General features: G+C 45.7%; 1 protein-coding gene across 3 annotated transcripts in view; it reads left to right on the top strand.

Annotated features, from left to right (window-relative positions):
• bbx (BBX high mobility group box domain containing) overlaps nucleotides 1–27,372 on the top strand; it is a 204,674-nt gene that overhangs the window by 36,146 nt on the left and 141,156 nt on the right. For all 3 annotated transcript variants that reach the window (XM_086006906.1, XM_086006908.1, XM_086006907.1), the window contains exon 2: nucleotides 607–678. The gene's annotated coding sequence lies outside the window, so the exon portion shown is untranslated. The remainder of the gene's footprint in view (nucleotides 1–606; nucleotides 679–27,372) is intronic.

Genomic DNA, 27,372 nt, shown 5'->3' with positions numbered 1-27,372 from the left:
AGGAATATGGGAATGGGGTGGGCAAACATGATCAGAACAATTTGCTAACATGGATTGGTTGGGCTGAATGTCTGTTTCCATGCTGTAACTTCTATGTAGAACGTAAGAATTTAAATAGGGCATCTCACTTCAAATACCACGGCATTTGGGGTCCTGTCTGAGGCCTTTATGCCACTTGAGCTTGTTTGATACTGTTACTATCAAGTTTTGTTATTGTTTGTATGGGCTAATGGAAAGAACATTTCACATAATTTGATCACACAACCTTCTGTTGGCAGATTGCGTACGATGGATGCATTATCAGTGTCATGGTAAGTCTGTGTTTCAGGTTGCTCCGCCTACCAATTGAAGAAGGCTGTGTGATGCATTGTGCTTGTTGTGGGGAGATGAGGCGATAAAGTAGGGTGGGATGGGAAGTTTGGGTTTTAAAAACCTTTGACTAGATCGCATGTGTGGAGCTTAAATATTTGCAGTGATGTATATCACAGTTGTTGCGACAGTAGTACTGTATAGGCATGTAGATCTCATTATAACACGAGACCACATTATTCATCTTGCACGTTCTGTTGAATGATTCATTCCATAGTAATATCTGTTTCTTTATAGGTCGTGATCAAGTGAGAAGGATTTTGGAAAAGCTTCATCTTCATCACATCAATTCCCATTTCCATTGTTTGGGTAAGAAAAATGCAATGCTTTTTGATGCACAACTCCATCTAGAGTAAACCCCCTTACTGCAGACTCATTGGGTGTTGCAGAATACTTCTCGTTAGGGGTTCACCTTTATTGAACTCTTCTATTGACTGCAGAGCTATGGCAGGGATCAAGATTATTGCACTGAAGAGGTTTGTAATAATGGAGCTTGTTATGTCGAGGTTTGACCTATACATCCAATTATCAATTTTGTGTTAAAAGTTTTTGCTGTCAGAAGTTGTAAATCATATACTGAGTTTTCTTTTAGCTATTAGGGTATATCTGTTCTGCTTTTCTTCAGAGCTGTAACCTGTATTCTGTTCTTTTCAAAGAAAAAAAAATCAAATCTTTCTTCAAACGTTGCCCTGTATCAGGTTGGGGTGGGGAAGGAAGTGATGAGGGCAATCCATAAATTGTGGTTGATATAGAAGTTAACACAAAGGAACATTCTTGGCAGATCTTTGAGGAAGGAAGAAAAATGCTCAGATATCCTAAAGAGCACTTGAAGTTTCTAACAGCAACACTTTGGGTGCAATTAAAAATGAACAAAAGTAGAATCAGCTTAAATTAAACACAAATATAACAAAACTCTATTTACACTGCAGTCTCTCAATTAAACAATGGTGTTATTTCTATTGGCCTTCTAAGTACAAGTCTTGTAGCACAGGCAGATTGTGAAATGCATATCTCAGATCGCTGAGTCCACAAACATAATGCACTTGGAGGGGGAAAGAATCATGTTTACATCAGTAGAAATCCTCCAACTGTGTTTGGTTGCATAGTTTCCAGTAATCTCTTGAAGTCTGTCACTTTAACCAGAAAGCTGTTCCTATTTTAATGTCACACTTGTCTTAATACCTATATTACAACAGGATTCAGCTCATACAAAATTCAGATCAAATCAAATGAAACAAGGTCTTAAAATCACACTGTTCGTATCTTTTATTTTTTGTTTTTCTTCATGCATTTTATTCAAGTGAGATTGGTTTTCAGCTATTCCTCCCTGTGCAAATAGCCATGGTGGTAAACTAAAGACGGTTTCATACATTTGCTTTTGTAATTTAAATTTTCTCAGTAGAATAGTGCTATTGCATTACTGAGAATGAATGCAGTTGTAAAGTTCTTCTGAAAGGTTATACTTACATTTTATCCATTTCTAAAATGGTAATATTTGGACCATGTGGTAGATTAATATTTCAGTGAAGGAATGATCCTTAATAAAAGGGACATATAATGCAGATATATCTATGATGTACTCCGAACGTAAACATTTACGGTGTACTGCCAAGTTGGAACTGCTGCTTTTATCTAAAAAGCAGGACAAAGCAGTGGTAAATACAAAAATCTTTGTGTCAAACAATGTGGAAAGCCTTCATGGTAAGTAAAACAAAAAAAAACTTGATTTTGCATTGACTGAAATTCAGTGCAGTTGCCTTCACTACTTAACTTTTAACCTTGACAAGTATACAGATATTCCATGTATATATGCAATAAAATATTTTAAAATAGTAAAGTAATTCTTATAAATACAAGTTGTTGACCAGAGATAACATCTGTGCCAGCTAGGCCCTATGATGTTGCAAAACATACCTTGTGCACTTGGCTGAAACCCACACTGCACAGTGCTTGTAGCTTGTAAGTATATCTTGCTTCTGACATATGCGGCTAAGTTCATTCTCGGGTGGTGGTGGGAAGAGATGAAGTGACTGCACAGTGGGAGACATATCCCTTTTACCTGCAGTGCAATGTGGAGAATGCCTCCACGAGAGAGATTGCGTTGTGCCACCCAATTGTACACTTAAAGTTGTGTTCCCTACAAGCACTCTGTTTCTGTACCTATTCAGGCACACCAGACTTTCTTTTTATTCGTTTATGGGATGTGGGCGTCGCTGGCAAGGCCAGCATTTATTGCCCATCCCTAATTGCCCTCGAGAAGGTGATGGTGAGCTGCTGCCTTGAACTGCTGCAGTCCATGTGGTGAAGGTACTCCCACAGTGCTGTTAGGTAGGGAGTTCCAGGATTTTGATCCAGCGACGATGAAGGATCGGCGATATACTTCTAAGCCAGGATGGTGTGTGATTTGGAGGGGAACTTGGAGGTGGTGGTGTTCCCATGCACTTGTCACTCTAGGTGGAAGAGGTCATGAGTTTGGGAGGTGCTGCCGAAGAAACCTTGGTGAGTTGCTGCAGTGCATCTCGTAGATGGTACACACTGCAGCCACGGTACGCCAGTGGTGGAGGGAGTAAGTGTTTATGGGGTGCCAATCAAGCAGGCTGCTTTGTTATGGATGTTATCGAGCTTCTTGAGTGTTGTTGGAGCTGCACTCATCCAGGTAAGTGGAGAGTATTCCATCACACTTCGAACTTGTGTCTTGTAGATGGTGGAAAAGCTTTGGGGAGTCAGGAGGTGAGACACTTCTTATGCTTAACAAATCTGTTACAAGACTGCACTGGTTAGCTGTGATTCTGACCCCAAGGATGAATTTAGGGAAGATACATCTGCAGGTGTAAAAAGAAAAATGTTTTCCATAGTTTATATTTATCGATGTGGCAATAAAGCTTTGGAAATTTTTTGTCATTGAAGAGGACTAGTTTAATTTTACTAAAAGAAACAATTGATTATTTAAAAGACTTAAATTATGTATTATAGTGTGGCAGAGCCACCAGGGGAATCTGATCTAATGTACATAATTATCTTTAACAAATTATTAGCTACAGAATTAATCTGTATCTTTGTTCATATCATTGCATGTACATAGCGCGGTCCCTTTAAGAATGAGACCAAACGCAATGACGTCATCACGTTGATCACGTGATCCTCCAGCGGCGGGAAAACGTGATGACGTCAGGCTGGGGAGCCGCCCTAGCCAGTCCTCGTGGAGCCAGCAAAGAGTACAGACCTGTAATGTAGTTCTCCTGTGTTTTCGTTTTAAACTCTGTTAATTAGTATTAAACATCGTTTGTTTGATAGACTGACTGGACCTCAGTCCTTTAGTTAGGAATCTAGCCATTCCGACAGTGGTGACCCCGAATTTTCGTGAACAATTTTCGCGGAAGAAGCGAAGCGCAACGAAACATGGAAGCGAACTCCGTGGCTTTGAAGCTCCCACAGTTTTGGGAACAACAGGCGGCCTCCTGGTTCGTACAAGCAGAAGCTCAATTCGAACTGCGAAACATCGTCGCGGATCAGACCCGTTACCTTTTACGGGGTCTCCGCACTCGACAGCTCCACGGCCTCACGGATCATCAGCCTGCTCGAAAACCCCCCGGTCGACAGCAAGTATAATACTCTTAAAGTGCGGTTAATACAGGTCTTCGGGCTCACGAAGGCGGAGCGTGCCCGCCGGCTACTCGCTTTGCCCGGGCTTGGCGATTCCAAGCCATCTGAGTTAATGAGCCAGATGCTCACGCTCCTTGGCTCAGAACCACAATGTTTCCTCTTTTGGGAGTTATTCCTGAGTCAACTACCCGAGCAGGTTCAGGCTGCCCTCGCCAGATTGGAAACCACAGATTGCGCAGCACTTGCTGCAGAAGCAGATGCGATTTATGCGGTCACGCAACAATCCGCCGCCACGAGGCACCCCTACCCCGCGAACGCCGCCCCGACGCCACCATCCCCTGGCTTGTGCTTTTACCACGCCCATTTCGGCGCGAAAGCCAGAGGCTGCTGCCCTCCCTGCAGTTTCGCGCCTAAAAAAGAACCGACATCAACACCAGCAGCAACTCCAGAAAAGGAGGACCGAGTCTGCGGGACGTTCCGCGGCCGCGATGGCGATTGGAAATTCCGGGAAGCTCCTCTACATTACAGATTCCCTCTCGGGCCGGCGCTTTTTATGCGACACCGGGGCGTAGTGTCGCATCCTTCCTGCCTCAGCACTCTATATTCAGTCTGGGAGGCATGGCCTCTCCCTCGAGGCAGCTAATGGTGGGGCCATTCGTACCTTTGGCAAACGGCGGGTCCAGGTGTGCTTCGGCGGGCAACGGTTTCAGTGGGAATTTATTACAGCCAAAGTTTCGCAAGCCATCCTCAGCGCGGATTTCTTGTGCGCCAACAGCCTCTTGGTGGATGTAAGAAATCGTCGATTGGTTAACGCGGCTACCTTCCACTCCATCCCTTGCTTCCGTAGCTCCACAACGTCGCACACTGTCTCCTGCGCGTTGTCCTCGCCGGACAAGTTCACTCGCCTATTAGGTGAATTCCCGGAGCTGACCAAGCCCACTTTCTCCTCCTCGGCCACTAAGCATGGTGTCGAACACCACATTACTACGACTGGCTCTCCGGTTTACGCACGAGCTCCGTGCCTGGAACCCGGCAAGCTCGCGGCTGCAAAGGCAGAGTTTGCCACGATGGAACGGCTGGGGATTATTCGCCGGTCGAATAGTCCCTGGTCCTCGCCTCTCCACATCGTCCCGAAGCCAGGCGGTGGATGGCGGCCATGCGGGGACTACCGACGCCTTAATGACGCCACTACTCCCGATCGGTACCCGATCCCGCACATACAGAATTTCTCCGCCCATTTGGTGGGAAACTCAATCTTCTCCAAGGCCAACCTCGTCCGTGGCTACCACCAAGTTCCCGTACACCCGCAGGACGTCCAGAAAACGGCTGTCATCACTCCCTTTGGACTGTTTGAGTTTCTACGGATGCCATTTGGGCTCAAGAACGCCGCACAGGCTTTTCAACGACTAATGGACTCGGTCCTGCGGGATCTTCCGTTTTTATTTGTCTACCTTGACGACATCCTGATAGCCAGCTCTACCAAAGAGGAACACGTCTGCCATCTCCGCACCCTCTTTCGGCGCCTCAGCCAACATGGCCTCATAATCAACCCGGCCAAGTGTCAGTTCGGCCTACAACAGATTGACTTCTTGGGCCACCGCATTACTTCGGAGGGCGCATTTCCGCTGCAGTCAAAGGTCGAAGCAATTACGGCATTCCCAAGGCCGTAGTCCACCAAGGCTCTTCAAGAATTCCTGGGCATGGTGAATTTCTACCACCGCTTTGTGCCCAAGGCAGCACGACTCATGCAGCCTCTCTACGAGGCCCTCAAAGGCAAGGCCGGAAAGGATACAATAGCCTGGATGGGCGAAATGGACAACGCTTTCGACAACACAAAAACCGCTCTAGCCAATGCAACTATGTTGGCGCACCCTCTGCCAGGTGCCAGCATCGCCCTTACCACTGACGCTTCCGACTATGCCATAGGCGCTGTGCAGGAACAGTGGGTCAACGGGATGTGGCAACCACTGGCATTTTTCAGCCGCCAACTCCGGTGCAACGAACGCAAATACAGCACTTTCGACCGGGAGTTGCTGGCGCTGTTCCTGGCTATCCGCCATTTCCGTTTTTTGTTAGAAGGACGTCCCTTCACTGTGTTTGTAGATCACAAACCACTGACCTTCGCCATGGCCAAGACCGCCGAACCGTGGTCGGCTCGACAGCAGCGACAGCTAACTTTCATTTCAGAATTCACGACAGACGTCCAACACGTAGCTGGCAAGGACAACTTGGTAGCTGATTGCCTTTCTCGTGCGACCGTACGGGCGGTCCAGCTGGGCATCGATTATGTCCTCATGGCTACCGATCAGGCATCCGACCCTGAAACACAGGCGTATCGCACCGACACCTCTAGCCTCCAACCGGCCGATGTGCAATTCCACGCTGCAGGCACCTCGTTACTCTGCGATGTCTCCATGGGAGATCCCCGCCCGATCGTTCCTGGCGCCGCAAAGTTTTCGACGCCATACATGGGCTTTCACATCCTGGCGTGAAGGCATCTCAAAAATTAATGTCGGCTAAGTTCGTCTGGAGAGGAATGCGTAAGGATATCCGCGACTGGGCTAACACCTGCGTCGTCTGTCAAACGTCTAAGGTGCAACGTCACGTTAAGGCCCCATTGGCCACGTTTGCAGTACCAGAACGTCGATTCGACCATGTCAACGTGGATCTCGTCGGGCCGCTTCCACCGTCACAGGGGTTCACACACATCCTCACCATGGTCGATCGTACTACTAGATGGCCAGAGGCAGTTCCTCTGGCGTCTACTACGTCCGCTGATGTCGCCAGAGCATTCCTCTCCTCGTGGGTCGCACGTTTCGGCGTTCCGGCGGACATTTCTTCAGACCATGGTCCACAGTTCTCTTCCAAGCTCTGGAACGCTGTGGCCCAGGGTCTCGGCACCAAGCTTCACCGCACCACGGCCTATCACCTGCAAGCAAACGGTTTGTGCGAACGTTTCCACAGATCGTTAAAGGCATCGCTGAGGGCCAGCCTCCAAGGCGCCGGATGGGTGGATAAGCTTCCATGGGTCATGTTTGGTCTCCGCACGGCACCCAAAGAGGGCCTGCAATCGTCCGCCGCGGAGCTCGTGTACGGCCAGCCACTCCGCGTACCGGGAGATTTCCTGCCGCTTCCAACTGAGCCGTGGTCCGCAGCCGACCAACTCAGCAGCCACCGGGAAACAGCCAAGGCTTTTGCGCCTATCCCAACTTCGCATCATGGCTTTCCATCTTCACACATACCAGCGGAGCTAAAGAATGCTGAATTTGTATTCATTCGTCATGATGCCCATAGGGATCCGCTCAAGGCCCTTTACACAGGCCCTTTTCGCGTACTGGAGACAGGCGACAAGAGTTTATCTGTAGACATCGGTGGTAAACCCGACCACATATCCATTGACCGTCTCAAACCGGCACACCTGGACATCGACCGGCCAGTAGAGACCGCACAGCCACCACGACGTGGTCGACCTCCCGTTGCATCCACGCCAGCCCGCCCGCTGTTCAAAAACATCCACTCCAAGAATACAGGAGTCGCTCTGACAGGCTTGTCAGACTTCCTAGTTGATTGACTTTTACTGTTAAAGACAATTCTGGGGGGGCGCATGTGGTGGAGCCACCAGGGGACTCTGATCTAATGTACATAATTATCTTTAACAAATTATTAGCTACAGAATGAATCTGTATCTTTGTTCATATCATTGCATGTACATAGCGCGGTCCCTTTAAGAATGAGACCAAACGCGATGACGTCATCACGTTGATCACATGATCCTCCAGCGGCGGGAAAACGTGATGACGTCAGGCTGGGGAGTCGCCCTAGCCAGTCCTCGTGGAGCCAGCAAAGAGTACAGACCTGTAATGTAGTTCTCCTGTGTTTTCGTTTTAAACTCTGTTAATTAGTATTAAACATCGTTTGTTTGATAGACTGACTCGACCTCAGTCCTTTAGTTAGGAATCTAGCCATTCCTACAATAGCAATGTATTGTATGCAGAATCTAAGGGTAATAGCTAAAGCTGCAATACCCAAAGTACTGGAGGTGGATTAATAAAAGAAATTTAACAGAACTAATGGCATGGAATGATGGACCAGGTACTTGTCTCGTACGAAGTAATATTTGTGCATATCCTTTTTTCTCCATGGGCACATCTAGGTATTGGGTGGATAAAATTTACTTTGCCATTTGTAGTGAAATCACAAATGCGTTCATGATTTTGCTACAATTAACACATGGAGAAAATTTTACACATTTGTTTATTTTTTGTTGATTTCAACTTTTTGGCTATTTTGTAAAATTAAGTTGTCACCTTTGGCAGACTTGTTGATGGTTTTATTTTAGAAAGAAAGAACTTGGATTTCTGTAGTACCTTTCACCACCTTAGGATGTCCCCAACACTTCACAGCCAATGAAGTACTATTTTTTGAAGTGTAGTCACGATTGTAATGTAGGGAAATGCAGCAGCCAATTTAAACACAGCAAGGTCCCACAAAGAGCAGTTGCTGAATTTTAGTTTGGTTCACATCTGAAGCTGGGAGCTATGCGGTCAGCAGGAATTTCAATGATCCATGTACCAACATCACATTGGGAAGTGTACTAACTTTTCATCCAAAAGTCTTGCAGATTATTAGACTGTGTAAGAAATATGTTCCAAAGAACATACTTTAACCCATCATGAACTGACTTTATCTTTATTATTTTCTAAGTATTTTACCGTCTGTAACTTGCTGTAGCACTCTCTGCTTCTACGTGCTGTCTTACTTTTAAATACATCTATTAGTTTTAGCCTGTACATAAAGGGCCAACTGTAGGATACTTGCCACTCTTCAGAGGAAATGAGTGAACAGGGGTGTTCATTCTGTTGTAACATACTGTAGTTAACATGTAGGGCTAGAAATTGCTGGAAAAATAATGGTGAATTAACAGCGTTTGGCATTATTAGTTTGTAAAAAATCCAGCAATTTATGGCGAAGAGGAGCTTATGCCATGAGTTCCGATTCTCCACAAATTGTTGGATGATTTGCACCGCTCCGCTGTTAGTCTCGATAAAACCAAATAAATTTTATTCTCTCCATGAGCCCCCCTCCCATTGAAATTAATTGCATGTCATGAAATTGCTGGATTTATGCCGTTAATGCAAATTAATCTCACCGCAGCCATTTAGGGCTGATATTTTAGTCCTAGTTAATGACATGATTTTTGGTCCTGACCTGACACTCGCCCAGAAAGGGAACACAGAAACTGTGGTATCTCCCTCCAACAGGTAGTACATTTTTCCAATAGGTTTTTAAATGTTTTTGTGCCTTGGCAGTATTACCATCCATCTACCTGTTAGTGTCGGAAGGCAATCATTTTCACGATGCAAAGCTGTTTCGACACTCAAAAATGCAAATTCAGAAAATAATTTGGATACAATATACGAGTAATTTGAATGTGTTGAGTGTAGCATGTTTGGGAGGAAAAAGGTGATTTCGGACCTATGGTTCCCAGGATGGTGGAAAATGAACTAGATAGACCCTGGTCTCTCTTCATCAAACAATTCCGATGTTCCTATGAAAGCAATTCCACTGTTCCTGATCATGATGGACAGGGCCACTGGTTACATATTTCATGAGTCAAGAATGTTTTTACATTTCGCACACCTACCCTGCCATTCACTCATTAACTTCTCAAGGACCAATACAAGAATTCCCAAACATAACTTGGTTACAGTATCCTCTTCTGCTTGTTCGTTCTAATTTTTTAACTTTTGATTTCTGTCTCTTTCTCTCTTAATCCACTCTCTCTCTCTCTCTCTCTCTCTCTCTAATTTGACTCTCTTTCACCCTATTTCCTTCTCTGCCGTTCGCTGTTTATTTCTCATCCTTTTCTTTCATTGGTTAAGGAGGTTTTCCTTGGTTAAGGAGGTAGACCAATCAGGAACGATGCTCGTGCACTCCCTGATGCTTCATTGACGTCGCTGTGCCATTATGGCTTCAACGTTTCAGCAGTTTGCGGCGCAAATATAATGCGATCTGATGGGTCAGGTAAATTAGCAAAAAATATAAAAACAGATAGCAAAAGTTTCTATAGTTCTATAAAAAGAAAAAGGGTGGCTAAAGTAAATGTTGGTCCCTTGGAGGATGAGACCGGGAAATTAATGGTGGGAAACATGGAGATGGCAAAAACGCTGAACAAATATTTTGTATCAGTCTTTACGGTAGAGGACACCAAGAATATCCCAACACTGGACAAACAGGGGGCTCGAGGGGGGGAGGAGCTAAATACGATTAAAATCACTAAGGAAGTGGTACTTGGTAAAATAATGGGACTCAAGGCGGATAAATCCCCTGGACCTGATGGCTTACATCCTAGGGTCTTGAGGGAAGTGGCGTTAGGGATTGTGGATGCATTGGTAATAATTTTCCAAAACTCCCTGGACTCGAAAGGTCCCGGCAGATTGGAAAACTGCTAATGTAACACCCTTATTTAAAAAGGGTGGTAGGCAGAAGGCTGGAAACTATAGATCTGTTAGCCTAACATCTGTGGTTGGTAAAATGTTAGAGTCCATTATTAAGGAGACAGTAACGGGACATTTGGATAAACAAATGTCAAACTCAGCATGGTTTCATGAAGGGGAAGTCATGTTTGACAAATTTGCTTGAGTTCTTTGAGGAAGTAACATACAGGGTGGATAAAGGGGAACCAGTGGACGTAGTGTATTTAGACTTCCAAAAGGCATTTGACAAGGTGCCACACAAGATTATTGCTCAAGATAAAAAATCACGGGATTGGGGGTAATATTCTGGCGTGGGTGGAGGATTGGCTCTCTAACAGAAAGCAGAGAGTTGGGATAAATGGTTCGTTCTCAGACTGGCAATCAGTAACGAGTGGTGTTCCGCAGGGGTCAGTGCTGGGTCCCCAACTCTTTACAATCTATATTAATGATTTGGAGGAGGGGACCGAGTGTAACATATCAAAGTTTGCAGATGATGCAAAGATGGGAGGGAAAGCAGTGAGTGAGGAGGACATAAAAAACCTGCAAAGGGACATAGGCAGGCTAAGTAAGTGGGCGGAGATTTGGCAGATGGAATACAATACTGGAAAGTGTGAGGTTATGCACTTTGGCAGGAAAAATCATAGAGCAAGTTATTATCTTAATGGCAAGAAACTGGAAAGTACTGTAGTACAAAGGGATCTGGGGGTCTTGGTGCATGAAACTCAAAAAGTTAGTATGCAGGTGCAGCAAGTGATCAAGAAGGCCAATGGAATGTTGGCTTTTATTGCTAGGGGGATAGAATATAAAAACAGGGAGGTATTGCTGCAGTTGTACAAGGTATTGGTGAGACCGCACCTGGAATGCTGCATACAGTTTTGGTGTCCATACTTAAGAAAGGACATACTTGCTCTCGAGTCAGTACAAAGAAGGTTCACTCGGTTAATCCCGGGGATGAGGGGATGGACATATGAGGAGAGGTTGAGTAGATTGGGACTCTACTCATTGGAGTTCAGAAGAATGAGAGGCGATCTTATTGAAACATATAAGATTGTGAACGGGCTTGATCGGGTGGATGCGGTGAGGATGGGGTCCCAATGATGGGTGAAACTAGAACTAGGGGGCATAATCTTAGAATAAGGGGCTGCTCTTTCAAAACTGAGATGAGGAGGAACTTCTTCACTCAGAGGGTGGTAGGTTTGTGGAATTTGCTGCCCCAGAAAGCTGTGGAAGCTACATCATTAAATAAATTTAAAGCAGAAATAGATAGTTTCCTAGAAGTAAAGGGAATTAAGGGTTACGGGGAGCGGGCAGGAAATTGGACATGAGTCTAGGTTCGGAATGGTCATGGCCCTGTGGGTAATGGAGCGGGCCCAGGGGCCGTGTAGCCTAGTTCTGCTCCTACTTCTTGTGTTCTAATTCTGTGTTAGATTTCAGGAGATGGTTTTATTCCTGTTCCTGGCTGGAGTGGAGATCGCCTTTACAGAAGGTAAGTTCTGTAGAAAATACAGGGACAGAGTGATCTCCTGGACAAGTTTCGATTGCCTAGATGGGTCGGAGAGGAATTTCCCAGATTTTTTTCTCCCAAATTGCCATTGGGTTTTTTATCTGGTTTTTCGCCTCTCCCGGGAGATCACATGGGTTCGGGTGGGATGGAGAGTGATAGTAGATTTGAGGTTAGGATCAGATCAGCCATGATCTTATTGAATGGCGGAGCAGGCTCGAGGGGCTGATTGGCCTACTCCTGCTCCTATTTCTTATGTTCTTATGTAAAAAGTCCAATTAATGTCATTTGCTGCGAGGGGCACCATTGCAGTAATTTCTAGCCCCGAATTTTTAGTTTACACATGGTTGCAGATTTTGACTGTTAGGAGACTTTGGCTCGGATTTTGTGTTCTGCGGCGAACGAATGGTGGGAGCTGTTCATTACACTTAAACTTAGCCACAGACTTTCGACGGGCTTTTGCACTGGAACTTGCGTTAATTAGAAATTCAAAACCATGCAGCACCCTCTACAGGGCATCTGGGACCTCTGTGAACAGGGAAAGCAACTGTGCATCTCCTTAACCAATCAGATTGAAGAATCCTTACTGAGACACACGGGCTGGAATTTTCCGGGGGGTCCAGTGGGCGGGATCGCTGGTGGGTTGGGTGTGGGAAATGTTTTTTTGGACAACGGGTCGGGACCCTGCTGTCAACCAGTCGCCACGTGCCTTTTCCAATGGTGGGTCTGTCGGCACTGAGCAGACCCGACAGGCAGTGGCGGGCGACCCAATTAAACACACTACCATCTAGTTGCCAGATCATTATCAGACTTTTTTAACTTACCTTTTCACTTTAACTTCAAGGCCACAGGGACCACGGCTGTCAACCTGAGGTGGGAGTTCAGTGGCCTTTGCTCCAGCTGATTACTTGACAACTTCAAATGTACAGTAAAAGCTCCCACCTGACAGATCATCACTTTCCTCAGCCACAAGCGGTTTCTCAGTCCATTTCCAGCACAGATTCTGCAGGCTTTCCGCTTTCCACTCTCCATTCAGTATCACCTCATTGGAAGAACTCTCTCACCATTGATTGTGTCATCTCTACTTCACCTGCCATCTATTCCATCAACACGGGTGCCCTTTATACTGTCTCACCTCGGTCCTCAGAATCTGACCACGATCAGCCCCAACACCAGCAGCACCAGGCACACCAGCAACACCAACCTTCTCCGCAATCACCTGATGCTGCACAGGACAGAGAGCATCAGCACCTGAGCACATTGCTGCCCGGGTACCAGGGATGGCCTCACCATGGCCAGATATACTTCACTTGACGCTGTACACCCTGGCTGCCACATGATGCGCCAGGTTGGCACCACCCCACACCAACACCATAAAGCATCCCTACAATGCCCAAGCCATTCCTTTCACACTCATCAGCATTGAGGGGGATACTGTTATGTCTCACCATTCACTGCATCTCACTAAGCCACTTCCAAAGGTGCATACAAATCTGACCAAGAACACAAAGTGTTGAAAATAAAGGTTTAAATGTTTGACAGCACATAAACAGAAACTTTACATTAACATTGGGTAAAACACCCAAGTGGCTACCCTTGTGTGTTAGTTGGTATGATTGTACACCCATCGAAAGGGAAGAGGGCCTCCGTGTGTGTTCTGACTCCCTCCATAAGCATATAGAGGGACTCATGGGAGAACCTGGGTGCAGCCCTGCACCTCTGTGCAGTGCTTGTCAGTGTTTGCAGCATCTCAACGCTGTAGAACACTGACATCACAAATGTTAAAAGAAAGTTGGCCATGGTCCCTTTAAGGAAACCGGCTGATGACTCATCATGGATGACGTCACCAGACACGTTTCCTCTAATTGCACCAGCAAACGCACTGGGCGGGCTTAACGAGCCCTATCAACATAAAATCATTTTCCAGAGCGGGCTGGAGCCAGCGGCGGGGTTGGGACCCGCCATCGATGTCGCCCGCCCCGGACCCGCCAAGGTAAGTAAAATCTCGGCCACAGAGTCTGAACCAGGAAGTGTGAGTTAGAATATTGGAATTCAATGCCAAATCATGTACGGAAAGCAAAATAAAGAGAGGAAAAGAGAGATGGGATTAAAGGAGAGAGATAAAAGAGACAAAAGAAAAAGTAAAATAAATTAAATCTTTTTATTTTCTAGAATCTCCAACAGTAGTTAAAATCTGAAAGAATGAGACTCCACACTTGTAAAAGTTAACTTTTAGTGCCAGAGAGGTTGTTTGGCAGTAATTAAGACTTATCACGCCGTTAAAAATTCACTTGGACTGGAATGGACAAACTCTTAACTTTTTCTGGCGTGTTTAGTGGGCATCTATCACGTAAGTACCCCAACTTCACACCGTTGCATGTGTTTGAATGGTGCATGTCTCGGCGAGGTACCGGTGTAGTGAAGCTTCTGGAGGAGCAGGGTAACTCGGACAGCAACTTCATGATTTCCACATTTAACTGTGCATTTGCGATCGCTGGAAGTTGCTGTCCGACTTACACTTCGTGAACGCTGATAACCTCGCTGTTATTTTTACCGCAACATTTGGGCTTTTGTCTCCTTATGGAAATTTTTGTCTTGTTGTGGACATAAGTATTGTGAGAAAACCTAAACTGTAAGAATCAGAATAGCTGTAGAATACAACTCACTAACCGGCTATTTGGTTGGCTTCCCAAGACAGCCACTGTTGTAAGTGCATAATACTCCGTATACACTGGGATATGGTTAGGTCACAACTTTGTAAGTAATAAAGCACTAGAATCAAAGTACCAATGGAAAGTGCACAAAGTTTAATCCACCTAATTTGCGATTTGGACTGGAGTGAGACTGTAGACAGATAGTGCGGCAGGGATATAGCTAAGCTCTGGAATTCCCTGCCTAAAACTCACCGCCTTGCTACCTCTCTTCTCCTTTAATATGCTCCTTAAAACCTACCTCTTTGACCAAGCTTTTGGTCACCTGCCCTAATTTCTCCTTATGTGGCTCGGTGTCAAAATTTTTGTCTTATAATACTCCTGTGCAGTGCCTTGGGACGTTTTACTACGTTAAAGGCGCTATATAAATACAGGTTGTTGTTCAGTTACACGCACTCACTGATCTGTTGTTGCATTAGCTTTACTTAATTCCATGTTTTTTCCTCAATGCATATTGAATTGTTTTTCGCTTTTCTATTGTCTTAACCATGTAAAAAGAGAAAAATCCTTCCCACTATTCCACTTAACTTAATTTTACTTTTTAGCTTTAGGTAGCCTCATGCTGGGAATCATTTCCTGGCTCTATGACTGGCCACGAGGTGGTGTGTGACAATGACCTTGGTTGACATTTACTCCAATTTAATTTTTCCCCCTCTACCTCTTAGGCTAGTGCCAGTCTGTGCATGATTCAGCCAGTCTTTGCTCAATATCTCCACAGACAAATGGGATGAGATGAAAAGCTATATGTGAGAACTGTGATCTTTGTTCCACACCATGGTGTAGCACATTCTGCACAAAACCAGTGCTTTGCTGGGGTTCTGTTCAATGATTTTTAAGTACATTTAGTCAATAAAGGTGAGAGTCGATCTCTCAAAATGAGTGAAAATCTTTGTCAAGTTGTGAAAAATATGTAAGTGGAGAAGATGGCTGAGTATGCCTGAGTATTTGTGATTGTTTGAGAGAAAAGCAGTGGCAGGTGACATTATGCATTTCTTAATGGCGAGAAATCATCGAATGAAGTTGGGTTAAGTGGCTGAAAACTCTGATACATATTGTTCATGCTATAAATTGGGTATGATGTCCAATAAATGTAACTTATGTCTGTCTTACTTATGCAATTTTCTTAATGAGCTTTCTCAAATGCCGAGTTTAAAGGTAATTGAATAACTTGGAAGTGCTGAATGAAAAACATAAGATCACTATTTTCTCTAAATTATATACATTATCTGTTAAAATATAGGTGGTAGTAAACTGAAAGGAGTTGTGGTCTGCTCCTCAAAGTCCTTGACCCAGATATTAGTTGTTCAACAATATTAATATACACATACATTTATTTAGCATTCCTTTGCTTTTTTAACAAAGGAACTAACTTGATGCCGCTGATGATAGTGTAGGAAAGAATTTCATATCTACACATTAAGTGTTTGCATGCTTATATCCCATTGTTTCATTTCAAGACCTTTATAGAATCATAGAAATTTATGGCACAGAAGGAGGCCATTCGGCCCATCGTGTCCGTGCCGACCAAAAAAGAGCTGTCCAGCCTCATCCCACTTTCCAGCTCTTGGTCCGTAGTCCTGTAGGTTACGGCACTTCAAGTGCATATCCAAGTACTTTTTAAATGTGGTGAGAGTTTCTGCCTCTACCACCCTTTCAGGCAGTGAGTTCCAGACCCCCACCGCCCTCTGGGTGAAAAAAGTTCTCCTCAACTCCCCTCTCAACCTTGTACCAATTACTTTAAATCTATGCCTCCTGGTTCTTGACCTCTCTGCTAGAGGAAATAGGTCCTCTCTATCTAGGCCTCTCATAATTTTATACACCTCAATCAAGTCTCCCTCAGCCTCCTCCTGTTCCAAAGAAAACAACCCCAGCCTATCCAATCTTTCCTCATAGCTAAAATTCTCCAGTCCTGGCAACATCCTCGTCAGTCTCCTCTGTACCCTCTCTGTAATGTGGTGACCAGAACTGTACACCGTACTCTAGCTGTGGCCTAACTAGTGTTTTTTGTACAGTTCAAGCAGAACCTCTCTACTCTTGTATTCTATGCCTCAGCTAATAAAGGAAAGTATCCCGTATGCCTTCTTAAGCACCTTATCTACCTGTCCTGCTACCTTCAGGGATCTGTGGACATGCACTCCAAGGTCCCTCTGTTCCTCTACGCTTCTCAGTATCCTACCATTTACTGTGTATTCTGTTGCCTTGTTAGCCCTCCCCAAATGTATTACCTCACACTTCTCTGGATTGAATTCCATTTGCCACTTTTTCTGCCCACCTGATCAGTCCATTGATATCTTCCTGCAGTCTACAGCTTTCTTACAAAGATTGGCTGTGTGGTTGATAGTGAGTATCATCTGCAAATTTCTTAATCATGCCCCCTATATTGAAGTCTAAATCATTGATGTATACCACAAAAAAGCAAGGGACCTAGTACTGAGCCCTGCGGCACCCCACTGGAAACAGCTTTCTAGTCACAAAAATATCCGTTGACCATTACCCTTTGTTTCCTGCCACTGAGCCGATTTTGGATCCAACTTGCCACTTTCCCTTGGATCCCATGGGTTTTTACTTTTCTGACCAGTCTGCCATGTGGGACCATGTCAAAAGCCTTGCTAAAATCCATGTAGACTACATCAAATGCACGACCCTCATCAACCCTCCTTGTTACTTTCTCAAAAAATTTAATCAAGTTAGTCAGACATGACGATAGCAAAATACTGCAGATGCTGGAAATCCGAAATAACAACAGAAAATGCTGGAAAAACTCAGCAGGTCAGGCAACATCCGTGGAGAGAAATTTGAGTTGATGTTTCGGGTCGAAACCCTTTTTCAAAACTGGAAAGAAAAGAAAATAGATCGAAGGCAGGGCTGCGATCTGTCCTTGATTAATCCGTGCCTTTCTAAATGACGATTAATACTGTCCCTCAGAATTTTTCCCAACAATTTGCCCACCACCGAGGTAAGGCTGACTGGCCTGTAATTACTCGGTCTATCCCTTTCTCCCTTTTTAAACAACGGTACGACGTTGGCAGTCCTTCAGTCTTCTACACTTGTAGCCAGAGAGGTTTGAAAAATGATGGTCAGAGCCTCTGCTATTTCCTCCCTTGCTTCTCTTAACAGCCTGGGATACATTTCATCTGGCCCTGGTGACTTATCTACTTTCAAAGATGCTAAACCCCTTAATATTTCCTCTCTCACTATGTTTATCTCATCTAATATTTCACATTCCTCTTCAACTACAGTGTCTGCATCATCCCTCTCCTTTGTGAAGACCGACGCAAAGTATTCATTAAGAGCCATACTCACGTCTTCCGCCTCAACACCTTTTTGGTCTCTAATAGGCCCTACTCTTTCTTTAGTTATCCTCTTGCTCTTTATGTATTTATAAAGCATCTTTGGGTTTTCCTTGATTTTTACTTGCCAATACTTTTTAATGCCCTCTCTTTGCTTTCCTAATTTCCTTTTTAATTTCACCCCTGTACTTTTTATACTCTTCTAGGCTTTCTGCATTATTTATCTCTCGGAATCTGACATAACCTTCCATTTTTTGCCTTATCCTATCCTGTAAACCCCTTGACATCCAGGGGGCTGTAGATTTGGGAGTCCCACCCTTTTTTTTTTGTGGGAATATATTTGCTCTGAACCCTCACTGTTTCCTTCTTGAATGCCTCCCACTGTGCTCTGACACTGATTTACCTTCAAGTAGCTGTTTCCAGTCCACTTTTGCTGAATCACATCTCAGCTTAATAAAATTGGCCTTTCCCCAATTGAGAACTTTTACTCCTGGTCTATCTTTGTCTTTTTCCATAACTACGCTAAATCTAACTGAATTATGATCACTAACACCAAAATGCTCTCCCACTGATACCCCTTCCACCTGCCCAGCTTCATTCCCTAAAACTTAGTCCAGAACCGCCCCCTCTCTTGTTGGGCTTACTACATACTGGCTAAAAAAATTCTCCTGAATGCATTTTAAGAATTCTGCATCCGCTATACCTTTTACACTGATTCTATCCCAGTTAATGTTAGGGTAGGTGAAATCCCTTCCTATTACTACCCTATTGTGTTTGCACTTCTCAGAAATTTGCCGACATATTTGCTCTTCTATCTCCCTCTGACTATTTGGGGGGTCTATAGTACACTCCCAGCAGAGTAATTGCCACTTTTTTGTTCTTCAGTTCAATCCATATGGCCTCATTTGATGATCCTTCTAACATATCATCCCTCCTCACAGCTGTAATTGTTTCTTTAACCAATATTGCGACCCCCTCCCTTTTTATCCCCCTCTCTATCTTGTTTGAAAACCCTGTAAGCAGGGATGTTGAACTGCCATTCCTACCCTTTTATCCATCTTTTAGTAATAGCTATGATATACATTTCTATCTGTGCCCTCAGCTCATCTGCCTTATGCACTAGACTCCTTGCATTGAAGTATATACCATTTAGCACTGCCAAACCCCTTTTTATTGTCTTATTTTCTCGCCTTTGTTTCCTCTGCCTTCCAAACTCACTTACTAATTTACTGCCTTCCATTTCCAGCTTTGCTTCTCTCCCTTCTGAATCTACGCTCATGTTCCCATCCCCCTACCAAGCTAGTTTAAACCCTCACCAACAGCACTAGCAAACCGCACCACCCCCCCCCCCCCCCCCCCCCCCCGGCGAGGATATTGGTCCCAGCCCTGTTGAGGTGCAGCCCGTCCTGCTTGTACAGGTCCCACCTCCCCCAGAACCAGTCCCAATGCCTCCGGAATCTAAAGCCGTTCCTCCTGCACCATCTCTCCAGCCACACATTCATCTGCTCTATCCTCCTATTTCTGTACTCACTAGCACATGGCACCAGGAGTAATCCGGAGATTACTACCTTTTGAGGTCCTGCTTATTAATCTCCTGTCCTAGCTCCCTAAAATCTGCCTGCAGGACCTCATCCCTCTTTCTACCTATGTCATTGGTACCGATATGGACCACAACCTCTGGCTGTTCACCCTTCCCCCTCAATGTTCTGCAGCTGCTCAGTGACATCCTTGACCCTGGCACCAGGGAGGCAACATACCATCCTGGAGTCATGTCTGCGGCTGCAGAAATGCCTGTTTTTTCCCCTAACTATTGAATCTCCTATCACTGGTGCTTTTCTGACATTCCTCCTCCCCTCTCCTTCCCCCCCCCCCCTCTTGTACAGCTGAGCCACCCATGGTGCCGTGGACTTGGCTCTGGCTGCTCTCCCCAGAGGAACCATCACCCTCACCAGTATTCAGAGCAGAATACCGGTTGGAGCGCAAGCTGTACTCTGGACTCCTGCACTACTTGCTCTAGTCCTCCTTGTCTGTCTGGCAGTCCCCCATTCCCTCTCTGCCTGCAAACTCTTAAGCTGTGGGGTGACCACCTCCTGAAACGTGCTATCCACGAAGCTCTCGGCCTCGCGGATGCACTGCAGTGACACCAGCCGCTGCTCAAGCTCTGAAACCTGGAGCTCGAGTTCCTCCAGCTGACGACACTCCCTGCACATGTGGTTGTCCAGGACATGAGAAGTATCCTGGACTTCCCACATGGCACAGGTTTTGCATTCGACGGGACTGAGGTGCCCTGCCATGCTTCTATTTAATAGACTACTAACTAGACTTTAGTTTAACCCGCTGACCTAACAGAGAAAAAGACAAAAAATTATGTTGTTAATGCGAAAGATTAAAGTTCAGTTTACATTTTTGGTATTCACGAGTTTAAGGCCTTTCCTAGTAAAATTGTTGAAAGCATTGCCTGTCGGCTCTACTTACTTTATGAAGTAACTGTAGACTTCTACTGATCTTGTTTCGAGTTCACTTGGAAGGAACATGACTGACTGAGTTTTAATTTGTATCTCAGCTGAAAATCAAAATGCTCAGTTACTGTTTCCTGAACATTTAACAGGAGCATGATACAAGTATGCTAATAAGTCAGAAACCACTTTCTGCAACACACCACCTTCTGTTGCTAAAGAGAGACAAAATATTTAAGCTTCTTCATTATGTTTCTGTTCAGTAAGTGGCCTTTGCAGGTTGCCAAATGTGGATGTGTGGGACCCAAGAATCCAAAGAATTTTACATGAAAATCTTTGGTTGGAATGAACCATGATTTCACACCATGCACCTACAGTCTTGTCATACCCGGCACTCAGATTTTATGTTAAAAGTGAAGTAAAAACCAACATTGTATCAAATAATGATTCTTTTATAGCAGCTGTCGGCATGCACACGAGTAGCCAATCCCCTGTTTTGTTCTGGTGGAGACAGTGCCAAGCCTTTTGTCTCGTGACACAAATGAATAAACTGCTTTCCTCTGTGTTGAGTTGATCTAGACATGCAGAATGTTTTGTCTGTACAGATGTACTCCATGAGTAGCTACAGGTTTTAGAGATTAAGAATTCCATTGGTCCAAAGTCTCTGACCTATGCTTTTGTTAACCCTTCGATCCTTCCCAGTTTTCTATTCTAGTCTGGTGGACACAACCATGCTTCTTCCCATGTTCTTTCTAAAATGGCTGCTGCTACACAGCATTGCAAAGGTTGTCCAGCAGTGTCCCTTTTTACAATGGTTACAATCTTGTTTTCCAAGTATTTTTTGTTAATTTTATGTTTATCCAGTCAGTTAATGAGTGTTGTGATCATATTTTTCACAGCAATTGAAAACAGAAGATCCAGCAAAGATAATGAAATACTTCACTGGGGCTCATTCAGAAGCCAGCACCACCATGCACCATTGTTCTGAACATGTAACCTGAATGGTCAAGTTACCAACCATTTACATTTATATTATGCCACTAATATAAAGAAATGTCCTAAGGTGCTTCACAATAGTTGGTGCAAGAAAAATAGACGTCAAACAATTAGTTTTGAAATGGAGAGAGGCGGAGAGTTTGAGGGTGGGAGCTCCAAAGAGTAGGACTGAGATAGCTAAAGGCTCTGCCACCAACCTTGAAACAAAGGGAAAGACGATGTACAGATGGCTGGAGTCAGAGGAAAATAGTGTTCAAGATGGTGGGGGGTTGGGCAAACTAGGGGATAGGAAGCTGATGTGGGTCAAAAGAGACGATGGGCAAATGGAATTTAGTGCAGGACAGGATACTTATGATGTGAGGTCAGCCAGGGTGGCATTAAAGTACAGGAAACTTTGTGCTATCCGGCACCGACGGGACCGAGCTGTTGCCGTTCCCTCAAAACGGCCGGACACACCAGCGCTGATGTTGAAACATACGGAGATTTTCAGCTCCGTGTGAATCAACAAACCCTGTTGCTTAGCAACAGCTTCTAAACAGTCGGCAAGCGTCTCTGTAGCGTCTCTAGCTGAAGCTGTTGCTTAGCTACAGACCTTGCAGAGCTTGACTGTTGAGAGAAAAAAGCAACGAAAAGAGAAAAAACCTACGAAAAGAGAAAAAACCTAACGAAACGGCTCCTGATTTTTGCCGGTGGCTCGAGCTTGCCGGACATTTAGCCTCTGGATAACACACAGTTTCCTGTAATTGAGTCTTTAGGTGACAAAGATCCGTATAAAGGGGCTTCAGCGGCTGAAGCAGGCAAAGTTGTGGAGGTGAGAACAACTGATTTTGGTGATGGATAGGAGGTGGGATCGAACAAGACACCAAGATTGTGAAGGGTCTGGTTTAGCCTGAGTTAGTGGCCAGAGAGAGGGATGGAGTTAGTGGCAAGGAAGCCGAGTTTGTGGTGGAGGCTGGAGACGTTGTTTATTGTGGAAATTGTGTATTAATTTGATTTGGTGGTCCCTTCTAAAGTCTTCTTTGAAGGTTGGACAATGGTCAGGTTTTTTGTATGATTGCTGAATATTGTGCTAAATATTCCCTTTAACTTCCACATTGCTTGGAGTTGTATTAGCAGGCTATCCCACAGCGTGTGTCTAATCACCCCACAGGAAGCATTCCTAACCTATGCACTATCTGAGGTGGTGTCAAGCAGGATCGAGGCATTCCCCCATTTACAAAAGAAGAAAAAGTATTTGATAAGTGTATCAACCCAAGTCACTCTAATGCCTGAATACACAGTGAGAAATGAAATGAAATAATAAAATGGGTGAGCATGAGTATTGTGGGATCATAAACATGAACTCACTTTATATTACTGTGGCATGAGTTGTACTTTGAAGTAATGTGAAAGTTAAAAGGAACATTTAGCATAATACTTATTGTCCTCAACAAACAATTACCAGGAAAGCCGGGTCACACAACAGTCCATAATATTCAGTCATTTTTGAAAAATGTTTTATCGTGCTCTATTTGATGAATTGGAAGAAGCAAAAGCCAAGTATTTCCTTTCTTTATGGGCATAATTCAGATGTTGTAAGTTTATGAAGAAGTAATTAATATTATTAAAGAGTATCATTAGAGATTTTGCAACAATGGCTGAAAAGGCATATATGCATACAGCGTTTTACTGTGTTGTTCTTCCTTCATGCCAATTATTGGTGTGGTAACATGATCAATGTGTGCTGTACAATTGTGACTCCACTAAAATCATAGTTTTAAGTGATTATGCCAAATGTTTAATCGCTAATTATAGCATAAATACCATGCTGCTTTTGTAACATCATCTGCAAGGATGGGGTCAGCTTCCGTATGTATGCTAATCAGACCCAGCGCTACCTATCCATCACCTCTCTCGCTCCTACAACTGTCAGACTACCTGTTGATCTCAAGTCATGGATGAGTCAAAGCTTCCTCCACTTGAACATCAGGAAGACGCCTTAAACTGCACTCCCTTGCTACTGATTCCATCCCTTTCCCAGGTCCCTCACTGAGGCTGAATCAGACTGTGCGAAACAACTGAAATTCAAACCCTGCATCATCTTATTCAAAACCTCTTAATTCCACCTCGGCAACATTGACTGATTCTACCCTTTGTCGGTTCCTCTCCTATTGAAACCCTTAGCTGCGCTTTTGTCACCTCTAGACTTGATTTCTTCACTGTCTTCTTGCTAGCTTTACATCTTCCACGTTCCATAAACTTCAACTTGTTCAAAACACAACCCTCTGTGTCCTATCCTGCAATAAACTCCACTTGTTCTTTTATCCCCCCCCCCCCCCCCCCCGCCGCCAGTTCTCGCTGACTTACACACGATCCCTGTCCCCCGATGCATGAATTTAAAATTCTCCTTCAAAACCCTCCACAACCTCATCCCATCCGATCTCTGTAACCTCCTTTGGCATTATATTCCTCCCGTATCCTTTGGTATATCATTTATGACTTTTTGTTCGCCACCTTTGGACAGAATCTTCCGCCTCCTGGGTGCTGCTCTCTGGAATTCCCCCAACCCGTCCACCTCTCCACTTTCCTGTCCACTTCTTAAAAACCTTATCAAAACCTTTCTTTTCAAAAACAAGATTTTGTCCATCCCCCTAATCCCTCCCTCCGTAGCTTGGCATCTGTTTCCTTATTCTCTGTGAAGCACCTTGGGACATTTTCTACATTAAAGGCATTGTATAAATGCAAGTTGTTGTCACACCTCAAACCCATTTGTCCCATCAGTGTGTTTAAATGAATCAACGATTATCAGTAAATATAAATTCTGTCAGGTCAATACAGTACCACCATGTCTTTTGCAGCAGTTGGATGATGCCGTGACTATGCTACGTATACTTGAAATTGTCAAGGTCTCCTTTGAAAATGCAGCAAAACTTTGGGGTCGATTTTCCTGGAGCCGTCAGGCAGGGTTTCAGGCGTGTGGGGGGGGGGGGGGAAATCGCAAAAAAAGGGGGTCGCGACCCCCCCCCCCCCCCCGCCGCCTGATTCCCCGCCCCGTCTGACTTTCACTCCAGCGTTTCAATCCGACCCGAATCAGTCCCGCCCGCAGCAGGCGGGACTGGTCGTCGGGAGCCTAATCACCATAGTGGTTAGCACTGTTGCCTCACAGCACCAGGGACCCGGGTTCGAATCCGGCCTCGGGTGACTGTCTGTGTGGAGTTTGCACATTCTCCCCGTGTTTGCGTGGGTTTCCGCCGGGTGCTCCGGTTTCCTCCCACAGTCCAAAGATGTGCGGGTTAGGATGATTGGCTATGATAAATTGACCCTTAGTGTTAGGGGGATTAAATACGTGGGGTTACGGGGATAGGGTGGGATATGTGTTGGTGTAGGGGTTATGGGGATCGGGTGGGATATGTGTCGGTGCAGGCTCGATGGGCCGAAATGGCCTCTATCTGCACTGTGGGGTTTCTGTGATTCTGTGAATTGGCATCTATAATGCCATTTTAAGGGGCCCTTGCTATTTTCAGCCTTTCCCCACGTTAAACACGCCTGGTGGGAACCCCGCTGATGAAACCTGGCGTGAACCATGTCGGCTTGCTTACTTTCAGCTGCAGGTCAATCAGGAAAGAAGAGATTTAATCAGACAGCATTTGTAGGTTGCAGGACCTTGTTGTTTCAGGCTTGGGGCAACTTGTTCAAGGCTTAGGCACAGCTGTGGAAGGTTGGAGCCTCACACACTTCTCCAGTGTGAGCTCCTGGGAAGCCCCTCTCGCCACCCTCACTCAGCGCTTCCTCAACGGAGGCATCTACCAGAAGCATGGGAGGCCTTTTTTTCCTTCCCTTCTTGGCATTAGAGGATCTGCAACAGCAGAGGAGGCAGCAGCAGATCCAGCAACAACAGCAGCGCCAGCAACAGCAGCAGCGACAGGCTGCGGCTCAGCCACCTGAGGCAGCACAAGCCAGAAGGGGCCAGCACCATTACGCGAGAACATTGCTGGCCGGAATGCAAGGAATGCACTCGTTCTGTCCAGATTTGCTTAGCCTGGTACATCAAACACTGTAGCCTCGCTACTTCTCACCTGAGCAGGGACAATGGCCAATCCCTGTGCATTTCTACCTATTTGACCAGCTTGCTGACGACTGCAAGGAATCCTAAGGCCTCTATGTGAAATCCCCATTCGCCAAATGACAGACGCCACAACTGCAGCAGTTGCCATCAGATTTTTAATGCACAAGATACTGATGGCATTAAAACTATATACAAAACTTTTCACCCAAGTGACTACCCTTGTGATTAGTGGTGCTTTATTTTTCTCTTACGCGTGCTCCTACGTAGTGGTACCCCTGTGGCTTCAGCAGATGTGGAGGCCCCTTGCTCACTTTCCTGCTGCTCCTGTCTCGACACCTTTGGCGGGCGTCCTCTGGGGTGGCGAGCCTGTGAGGGCTCGCCAGCAGTCTGCTGCTTCTGTGGCTGTGCAGGGGTTGAGTCTCCTATCTCACTTGGGTGTGGACTCCGGCGGGGCTCTGACCGAGGGCTCTGCAGTGGCATGGAAGTATGAGCGCGTGGAGAGGAGCCCCCACTTCCTTGAGGTGTGCCAACAACCTCCCTCTCATGGGTCAGGTCCCCCTCAGCGCCTGCAAGTGGCTGGAGAGCACCTTGCTGCACATCAGGGGGGCCATGGGGACCTGTCTCTGCACTGGAAGTCCTGCTCAGAAGGACTTCCATGAAGGTCTGGTTTCTGTGCTCAATAGATGCCCATCGCTCCTCAAGAGATGTCATTCTATTCTGAGCACTCACCATGTTTTCCATACCCTGGCGACTAAGCTCCTCCATGGCCGCAGCCCTCCTCTCCTCGGCCGTAGCCCTCCTCTCCTTGGCGGCAGCCAGCCTTACCACGGAGGTAGCCATCCATTCTGTGGTGATGCGTTCATGCGCCAATGACTCCACTAAGGCTCTGCTCATGTTCGCTATGGACTCCTCCATTCGCTCCACACTCGCAGCGACCCTGGAGACAAAACCTGCCAGAGACTCCTGCATCTGTGCATGGAGATCCATCACCTCTTCTCTTGCGGATGGACCCAGAGGCAGAGGGTCAACATGCAGCTGAGCTGAGCTGGCAGAGGCCTGCGCCCTCCGACGAGGACTCTCCACTGCTGTCCCTGTCTCCACAATCTGCTGGTGCTCACTTGTGAGCTGTGAAACACCAGGTGACAACACTACTCTATGTCCCGAAGGTCCCCCCGAGGTGAGAGTGTCTGCGCTGGTGCTGGGTGCGCTTACTTTTGCTGACGCTGCGCCCTCAGAGGTTGGAGCTTCCTCTGAGGAGTCTGGATGCACAGCCTCTTCCTCCTCCACAGTTGGGACGGGGGCTCTGGATGGTCCTGTGGGGGAGTAAAGGAAAGAGTTAGAGATGTGATGCCAAGGCTACATGCACATTGGATTTTGCAGATGCTCATAAGTCCAAATGATGTAGCTTCAGAATCATAACAGCGACTCATGCTATGTCAATGAGAGAGATGGAAAACTATTCTGTCACCAGCTTGCAGGGATGCCCCTGTCTCTCCTTCCGCAGCCACATCAGCCCCGACAACCTCAGGCACTCCTTCCTCTCAGGGGGTCAGGTGGGCTACTGAGGGTGGTCCTCCTCCAGTCCTGGCTCGCTCTCTGTTGTGAGCTCTCTTTTCCTGCAATGAGGGAGACGAGTGGAGTTTGAGTGAGAGTGCAGGAGTGAGTGTAGAGATTGCATAGCATAGATACTTAGAGGGAGACAAAGATGGTGTGAGGCTGCAAGACCAAGGGCCCTCCCTGTGTGTTGTCAGTTGTGTTCAAAGCATCAGAGTGATAGGGAGTGTGAGGGCTGCATGGTGGAATAGTTATGTGAATGTGAGCATAGAGAGAGAGGGAATGGGTAAGGGTGCATGGATGTGACTGTGAAGTGGGATGTGGAGGAAGAGAGTGCTGAAGCTGAGTGCTGTAGGGGAAAGGCAATGGGG

Source organism: Somniosus microcephalus, chromosome 14 (assembly GCF_052327205.1).
Source record: "Somniosus microcephalus isolate GS21.2 chromosome 14, FLI_Smic_1.0, whole genome shotgun sequence".
NCBI classification, from domain to species: domain Eukaryota; kingdom Metazoa; phylum Chordata; class Chondrichthyes; order Squaliformes; family Somniosidae; genus Somniosus; species Somniosus microcephalus.
The sequence above is the reverse complement of the archived record's forward strand: the minus strand, read 5'-3'. Positions and strand labels throughout refer to the sequence as shown.